Source organism: Perna viridis, chromosome 1, assembly GCF_037379345.1.
Source record: "Perna viridis isolate PV_CMFRI_1.1 ecotype Kerala chromosome 1, ASM3737934v1, whole genome shotgun sequence".
Classification (NCBI taxonomy): domain Eukaryota; kingdom Metazoa; phylum Mollusca; class Bivalvia; order Mytilida; family Mytilidae; genus Perna; species Perna viridis.
This window is the reverse complement of record NC_142445.1, coordinates 62992853-63002611: the sequence shown is the minus strand read 5'-3', so window position 1 is coordinate 63002611 and position 9759 is coordinate 62992853. Positions and strand designations below refer to the sequence as shown.

General features: G+C 38.4%; 1 pseudogene; it reads right to left on the bottom strand.

Moving 5' to 3' along the window:
- Positions 1-4458: 4458 nt before the first annotated feature.
- LOC148629792 (uncharacterized) lies at positions 4459-6270 on the bottom strand (annotated as a pseudogene).
- Positions 6271-9759: the final 3489 nt, after the last annotated feature.

Here is a 9759-nt window from a genome sequence, read left to right as displayed (position 1 = left end):
ACACGTGTTGCTTATGTAACTTTGATCAACCACTGGAATGTTTCCTCGCTACCCGACTAAGGACTTTTGTAAACATCAGCTGTTTAGGTAGCTTTATTTGTAAAGAATGTGTTTAACAAAAATCTGTTTTTTTATTTTTTATTTTTGGAATACAGACCACCTTAGTAGATAAAGGCAATTCATCCCTAAAGTTTGTTCGTTGCACAGTTGCACTGCATATTTTCCACTTGCAGATAAATCTATAATTCTAATTAAGTTGGCTACTTTTCTGTAATAAAACTACATAGAATGAAATCAAATCATAACGAAGTATGTAACTTCACATTTGTTTAAAGAAAGAGCAGAGAAAACGGCAAAAGATTGTTCCGGGGATTACAGAGATAATACTAGTACTAGAACCTATCAAAAAATTTGTCTAATAGTGTTTATTGCAATTATAAGCTACTAAATAATAATTAGGTGTTTTGTATCTCAGTGTCACCGATATGGCTGTAAAACAGGTCGTCTTAGCCAATGTTGGAATAAGTTGTTTAAAACGGGACGTAAATTCGTGTTTTAGTATACAGTTGTCTGTCGTTCACACTTTGCACAATAACTCAAAAACTGCATTTATCTTTAACGGGGAATTCGTTTTTGCTACTGACGTATTTCTGTAAGTTCTTATTTATACGATTTTAGTAATAGCATTCCATTTATAAATCAGACTGAAGTCATCAAAGTAGCTGATTGTCAAATATTCTATGCACTGATGTTGGCTTGCTTTCAACATCCAGGCGAATTATACTAATACTTAACTCCCAATCAACCAGTGATTTTCTCGTTTTCACCATAAACCTTGGCGTAGATACATTGTATATGTATGAACTTGGTTTTTTTAAAAATCACAAATTTTAGTGAGGTTAAGCTTGCAGATTTTAGGTCGATTTAAGGAAGACTGCAAGGATGATGACTGATAAAATACATTCATATTCGTTTCTCATCTTTTGTAAATTAGTAGCAAAACAAGTGTATCCTTTTTTCATTTCTTTTCATATCACAACTCATACGTTATGCCAGAGCTTGCCGGGACTACGCAGACTTTTTGTATCGCGCTAGAACTCTTACAAATAGGCTTCTGGAACAGGGTTATGTTGCTACAAGATTGAAGTCATCACTACAGACGTTTTATGGTCGTCATCATGAACACGTGGATCGTTATGGTGTATCCATCAGCACTATGAAAACTGATTTATTCAACGGGTCATAGTTTTCCTTTCCTCGTTTGTCTACCCCGGACTTGACTTTTTATGAGCAACTCGGCGAATGTTTCTAGAAAAGCAGAGGACGCTTACCCTACCGGTGCACCTGGTCCATGCTCCCAGTTTTTAGTGGAGTCCGAGTTGATCATTTACTTTTGTTACTTTGTATGTATGATTTTAGTTACTTTATGTTCTTTGTTGTGTATGTCTGTTTTCCATGTCTGGTCTTTGTCCCTGGATTACATTCTTTTGATTACCGCTATAACCTTGGTTCCCTTGATTACTCCTTCCAAAATATACTTGACATTTCAGAACTATATTGTGTCTGTTCTAAAAGTTTATGTCGGTATTAAAAGCTCATTAGAGCTTGCGTTGATTTTTTTTTAAATACAGTTTTGAACTTAGTTGTGTAACGCAACAGTTCGTCATTCGGCTAAAATTGGCAAACTTCGAGTGAATCCTAAATGGTAAGAACTCAAGCGAGGTTGCGATATGCTCTATTTCAAATCGGGGTTACTTCGTAACCGTAATGACCCGAATGGTTCTCAATTAAAACAACTCGCAGACTAGGCGTTTCTCAGCTATATATTACAGAAGTTCAATGCTCACTCGTACAAGTAAATAACACGCGTAGATCACACGTACACGAATGGTATTTAAGAGGTGCATTTTGATGTGGTATGAAGCTAGAAATAGTGGTTCTATAGCACCGTATCTGCAACATAAGGTGGTTTAGTAATAAATAGTTTTACAAGTCATATACGAATGTACAGTGCTGAAATTGCGAGTGCAAGAAGTTGATAACAATATTATCGACTTCAAAAGTTGAGATTTTCCCACTCCAAAAAAGTCATGGGACTTTATTCAGAAGTGGCAAGTTGTTGTTTTTGTTTGTTTTAGGGGGGAATTTAATTGAGCTTTGTTCTCTATCACATTCAGTTGGTCATAAATATTCATTTTAAAGTCCCAAATAGGGTATTTAAGGCACGGGTGTGTCAAGTGCTGAAGCATGGAATAGCCATTTATTATGATTTTTGTACAAGTTGCGTGGTTTATCTAATGAGTTTTTATCAATAACTTTGTACAAGTTTTAGCATATTATGTACTAGTTGGTATCTGTTGTGCAGTTGGATGGAGATAAGATATAGTGGGAAGTTTAGTCATTAGAAGTTATCAAATTTTTAAGTCTTCAAAGTATTCAAACAACGCCACCTAGGTCAGAAATGCCCTGTATTGCCGTACATTGTTTACTAAGTTACAACCATATAGATTAAAACATGCAAGGAAGAAGCTATATTCTATTTACAGCATAGCTGGCTGAGTTGTATAGGGCGCTGGACTTAGTGAAGGTGGTGTTGTCACAATGGTACGAGTTCGATTTCAACAGATGTATGGGTAACAAATTTGCTAGCATTCGAATTTGATAGTTCTGATATCGTTTGGAAGTCATCAGGCATTAAAAATAAACTGGCGCAGAAGGACTACTCGCGCAAATGAGTTGTGACGCGGAAGATTCCCTTATTGCGCAAAAGAAGATCACCCACAAAAATTGAATATTTTAAATAGACCGAATGCTTTCCTTTAGGTTAATGATTGCAAAACTGCGTCTACTTCTGTTCGGCTATGTGCTTGACTACAGAGTGATAGACGACATTGCTTTTCTTGCATAGCATTGGGTTGGAAAAAATGTGAATAAATCGATGAAAAATTTTCACTGTTACAGAAAGAAAAAGAACGCTTTAAAATATACCATTTCAAATTTATTATATGTAAGAATAGTGCAATTTTTCAATTGATTTTTGTCAATTGGCATTGACTTTTAACCGAGACATAATTTATACGCCATTTAGAGTGAATTGTAAGGGGGAAAATTTTGATGAAAATTGAAACTTACATATGAAAAAAATATATATTGACATAATAGCCTAAAAAATAACAACAACAGTAAAAAAAAACAAACCATAAAACAAAAGCAAAAACAAAAATGAAGAGCTGCACCATCAGCGAATGATACACCCGTCCAATTTAACCTCGTCGTTATACTAAGTGAATATTAATGGTCACGCGCACTGCTGACAGCGTCCAAGATAGCGAAGCGAATTTGCTTCACACACAGCGAGTGAAATCCTCGATCTAAAAGAGCCAAGAGCATTGCACCCAGCACCGGAAAGGCAAACAAAAGAGCAGCAAACTTGCTACGACAATATGTAGTCGAAAAAATGAAGATTCAAACTCCACTCCATATATCCCCAGTAATTAAATGTCGTACCTTTTAAACAAAATCTTTTGATGCCATTAATTTGTCCCATTTTTCAGATTTTTTACGCACATGACTTTGCTTCGTCATCATCATCGCCAATGGAATTCCTGACCTAGTTTAGTTTAGACGTCAAATCTCTGACTCATAAATATTTGACGTCTGTGACGTAGCGCTCGAGACGTTGACCGGCAAAAACAACATTGTCCATTGTTATTTCACACCATTTGGGCACCGGTAAGGTTCTACAAAAGGTAGAACCCTATATCCGATAAAAACATTCAAATTGGCATATTTCACTATATTTTTCAAAAATACTTGCAAAAATGTCACATTTGCATTACATGTTATGTTGAAAATCCATAGAGAAACATCTACGTTTGTATCCGAAGATTTTAAACCCCTTCAGTACTACCGTACACCCTTCGGTTTTGCCTCAGTATGTACTAACGTACTTCTGGGATTTGAAATATCTTTATCGACGGATAAAAACGTAGATAACTTATAATCACACTCATACAGTGGTTAGTCCGTAGATAACACCTTTTGGACATTTTAGATATATAGGCTCTTTGGCATAGTAAAGGTTAACTTATATTTTATTTTCCTATTTTTGTGGAATGTTTGTCATCACTTCCTCTATAAATATTTTACAGGTTTGGTACTCTTTTATTTGTTGTGTCAATTCAACCACGTAACAAAATTAGCGCAATTAACTACATTTTTTTCATCCAATTGGACGATGCCCCTTTTTGCATGATAAACTACATGTACAAGTATTCGTATTGTATCATTTGAAACTGAAATATTTGTGCCTTAATGTTGTTTTTCCATGTATTTCTCTTGGTTTTGATGACAATTTGTGTGGTTTTGTCAACATTTCGTTAGTTGAATTTGTGGATTCCATAAGTTTATCAAACAATTCGAATGGACATGTAACGTTTCAGTGGAAATTTGTGAAACCATATTGGGATCCACAAAATACACATGGATTATTTAGGGTTCTTTTATTGATAAGGCAGATTGGAATCTGTTACAAATAAATTAATTGACCCTCTCAAATAGATGAAAAGGTCTGGTTAACTGTCTGGTATAATACAGTATGACACATACAAAACCTCAAATACAAGTTCCAGAAACTCAGCAATACAACTAAACTTCCAAAGTAGATTTATGTTGAAATACTAGGCAGAAACTATAGACTAAGTTATAAAAATCTCAAGGAAATCAATGTCTGCCATCCAGCTCAGCAAACTCAAAGAGAATAATACTCACATTCCAAAGGAAACCCCAAAGAGAATTTTAAAGTACATGTGACCTGAATAGACCAATAAATAAAAGAGAAATAAAGAGTTCTATAAATAGCTCATCAGCTGATAGGTAAATCCATCAGTCAAGGTAAATGATTATCAATTACACTGATACAAGTAACAACATGTATACATTTTAATATAAATGTGAGCAAGTTTTAATAATCATATAAACCATTCGTTTATTAATCTCAAATCATATATCATATAATAAATAAAATACAATACATAAATATATAGAAAGAGTAACATTAAATGAATATTATATCCACAGTCAATTCCTGGTTAAATTCCACTCTGCCACATACTCCCCCGGGCCGGTAAATGACGTCTCGGCATTTTATTGATGTACTAAGGTGAGGTATGTGTCTCCAATATCTTGAGAATTGAACGCCCTGCCCCTGTCTGCAAATCCTTTAGTCAACTAGAATCAGAAGCTAGAGTTGTAATGAACTTAACTCTCTTTTCCCAGTCACTTTGTGGTTTTCCTATTGCAGACTTGGTCATAAGGTACTCACCAGATCTAAATCTTTCTGGTGGCCTCCGTTCTCTGGTGGAACGTCTCAGAACCGGTGTATCTTCTGCATCTGTATCCGGAGAACTATCACTACCAGAATGGTTGATTTCCTGAGTAGTCTTCTCTTGGTCTGTTGAAGCGCTTCTGTTATCCTCAACATCAGACTGGCTATCGTTGACAATGATGATATCTTCCGATTGATGGGCGTCCCCTCCAGTCTCTGTTGACTCCTCATCAGGTCTCTGAACAGAATCCACATCAGCAATGACTAAACCACTGTTGCTCTGTTCCTTTTCCCCAATGACATGATGAACCCATACTGACTCTTCATCTGATGCAACATCCTCCGTTTCATCATGTTTGGTCTGGTCCGGTTCTTTGGCAGGTATCAATCTTGCAGGTGTTGCTTTCCGTGGTGCAGGTGTTGGTCTGTCTCGAAGTATTCCAATAGGTAAAAGTAAGTTGCGATGAACAGTCCTGGTTCTTTCTTCCCCATTCTCCTTCCTCACCACAAAAAACTGGAATGTCCTCATTCTTCTGAGTAATCACCACATATGGGTCATGCTCCCATCGGTCAGCAAGTTTATGTTTTCCCTCAAACGCAACTACTTTCACCAACACTCTGTCACCTTCTTTCACTGTTCCTCCTCTAACTTTAATATCATAATTGTCCTGCTTCTCTCTAGCTTTCTCTGCAGCAGCCTGTGCTAGTCGATGTGCCTCTGCTATTCGTTCCCGCAACTCCTGGATAAATTTTGATGATGGTTCCTTCTCATTCTCTCTAAGTCCAAACACTGCGTCAACTGGAATTCTTGGATTTCTGCCAAACATCAAAAGATAAGGTGTTTGCCCAGTGCTTTCATGTCGAGTACAGTTGTAATAATGCACCATTGGTCCAACATGTGCCTTCCAGTTGATTTTCTTTTCCTCCTCGAGTGAACCAAGCATGTCCAGAAGAGTACGGTTAAACCTCTCGGTCATTCCGTTTCCCATCGCATGATAACTGGTGGTGCGTGATGCCGGTGATGGTACATAACTCCTTCATGATCTGGCTCTCAAAGTTGGCTCCGTGGTCACTGTGTATCCGGTTTGGTATGCCATAATGGACTATGAATTGGTTGTAAAAAGCTTCAGCGGTGGTTTTAGCAAGCTGGTTTCTCGTTGGTACTCCCACAGCGAATCTGGTAAAATGATCTGTTATCACCAATATGTGTTGATGTCCTCCCTTTGATCTTTCTAAGGTCAGATAGTCCATACAAACCAATTCCAATGGTGATGTAGTGGTAATGTTCACTAGAGGTGCTCGCTGATTGGTCTGCGATTTCCTCCGTACACACCTTCCACATTTCTCAATCCATTCCACAATATCCTTGTGCATCCCAGGCCAATAAAACCTATCTCTTACTAAAGATGTAGTGCGATCTTTTCCAGGGTGACCATAATCATCATGCAAAGTCTCAAGAACAGTTGGCACATGAATAGTTGGCAATACTAGCTGATTCCTAGTCCCATCCTCTTTGTTGTTGACCGGTACAAAACTCCATCAAAGAGGCGTAAGTGACTGAACTGTTTCCTAAGCAAATTAGTTCCAATCTGTTTGCTGGATGGTTTAGAGTTTCTCTTAAGATGTTCCACAATAGTCCTAATGTCTAGATCTTGTTGTTGTACTTTCACCCAGTCGATGATATTACCAGTCTCCAATCCAGTAGGATCTTCATCATCTAGTATAACATCCAGTGTTACTGACATTATCTCCACATAAAACTTTGGAATCAGTGAGTTGCATATTGCCTGCACCGATTCGTTGTTTATCGTTGGCAGACGACTCATGGCATCAGCATCTGCATTGTTTCTTCCAGGGCGGTACTTGATGTCAAAGTCAAATGCTGCAAGCGAAGCAAGCCAACGGTGTCCAGTGGCATCCAACTTAGCAGTGGTAAGGACATAGGTTAACGGATTGTTGTCAGTCAGGACTGTGAACTTCTGGCCATACAAGTAATCTCTGAATTTGTCGCTCTCTTTTGTGTGGTGGGTAGTTCTTTTCCGCTTTGCTGATTCCACGACTGGCATAGCTGATGACTCTAAGCTGTTCTCCTTGTTGTTGGTAAAGGACTGTGCCAAGTGCGTCTCCTGAAGCATCTGTATGTAACTCACAAGGAAGGGAACTGTCAGCATATCCTAGAATTGGTGCTGTGCTGAGTCTTTCTTTTAGTGTCTTAAATGCCGTTTCTTGCAGCTCACCCCAATCCTTGATTGGCACCTTTTTGTTATTCTTTTTGGTCTTCTTGTTTGGAGTAGGAATCATATCTGTTAAAGGCCTGCTGATCTTACTAAAGTCTTTGATGAATCTTCTGAAATACCCTACAAACCCTAGAAATCTACGTACGTCCTCCGGTGTTGTTGGTTTGGGCCATTCCTCTACCTTCTCTGTCTTCGCTGGGTCGATTTCCACTCCATACTCTGATACAACATGGCCTACGTACTTAACCTTCCTCTTGAAGAATTCACATTTGGTAGGTGCTAGCTTCAAGTTGGCGTATCTGATGCGTTGAAAGATCAGTCTGACGTTTTCTAGATGTTCCTCATATGTTCTACCATAAACTATGATGTCGTCGATAAAAATGCAACAGATCTTGAAGTCGTAATCGGCCAAGCAGTTCTCCATAAGGCGTTGGTAAGTTGCTGGCGCATTAGTCAGTCCGAACGGCATCCTGTTGAACTCATAAAAACCAAGGGGTCCAACTGAGAAAGCGGTCCGCTCCTTGTGTTCCTCGAGTATCTCCACTTGATGGTATCCGGACTTCATGTCAATCACAGAGAAAAACTTACTTCCAGAACAGCAATTAAGTAACTCCTCTATACGTGGCAAAGCATAATTATCTCTCTTCGTCTGCTGATTAAGCTGTCTATAATCCACACACATTCTGAGGGATCCATTCTTCTTCCGTACCAAAACCACATTCGAAGCAAAGGGTGACCGTGAATGCCGGATAATTCCAATGTCCAATAACTGCCTAAGATGGGTACGCACCTCATCGTACATGGATAATGGTATGCTTCGGTATCTCTGCTTGAATGGTTGTTCATCGAGAAAATCTATCCTGTGTTTTACTTGGTTAGTACAACCAACATTATGATCTCCTCTGCTAAAAATGTCGTTGTAGTAGACTATAAGATCTTTACCTTTCTGAAGTTGGGTATCTGTCAAATCGCTTTGAGTAATGTCTACCAATTCTAACAAGTTAAAGTTGTCATCTGGTTTTAGGTTTGGTTGGTGTTCCACAGTAACTGGTTGGACTTCACATATGATGCTCTCCTTTGGTATGGCAATTGTCCTTGTACTGGTATTAGCTAACTTTACAGTGATAGTACCATTCTGTTTATAGTTGTATGGAAGGCCGGTTGGTTGAATCTCAATGTCCTTGTTGGTAGACGATAAAGTGGATGAGTGCAAAATAGACAGTGATTGCTGATATGGCATCTCCTTGTCATAATACGTCTCAACTTCAGTGACCCTGTTAGGTGGAATGGTGATTTGCTGTTGTAGTCTAACTATTGCAAGACGGTCATTATTGCTAGTAAGCATCTTTTCCCTCATGGATATGCAACGAAACGATAGAAACCATGGTGTTGATAACTGTGTATTCTGTAAATATCGTTGTCCATTCTCCTCTTTAAGTTTCTCCATCATTCGATTTAAGATGTTTGTACCAATGAGAACTGGTACGTGATAACTATAGCGGCTGTCAGGTGTGACTAAAAATAGCTGACGGGTAGTTGAGTTGGTATCGCTAGGTGTTTTGATGTCTACTTCAATGTATCCTAAATATGGTAATGATGTACCTCTTGCACATTCTATTTCCAAAAGCTGATCCAAAGTATGTAAGTGCACTGTGTCTCTAAGATGTTTTAAGTAAAAAGATTCTGAAATGGTTGAAACGGTACTGCCAGTATCCAATAAAGCTGAAATTCTATAACCATTGATTATAATGTCTGCTTCTGTAGGTTGTCCAAATAAATCTGTTGGTATGGTACTCTTTACAATATGGTTACGTCTGCAAATGGGACCTGAATTCCTAAAGCCTTTTACCGGCCCCTCCGTAAAGGCTTCCTGGCGTTTAAATCACGTTGTGAGTGATCCAAGTTGATTCTGCATCCAATCTGAATATGACCCTCCAAACCACAACGGTAACAGCGAACTGTCTCCTGGTTCCTTGGTGGTCTTTGGTATTGCTGCTGAGTTGGTTGGTTTGTCGGTTGAAATACCTGTTGGTTGTTCCAATCTTGGTTTCATTGTGGTAGATTTTGGTAGTTTGGTTGCGATCTTTGTTGTGGTTGCCAATTTAAACTCTGTTTTGGATGTCGATTATAACCTCCTCTACCTGAGTTATAGTTTCCTCTCTGGTTGGGTTGATTACTACTCTGAGTACGGTAGGG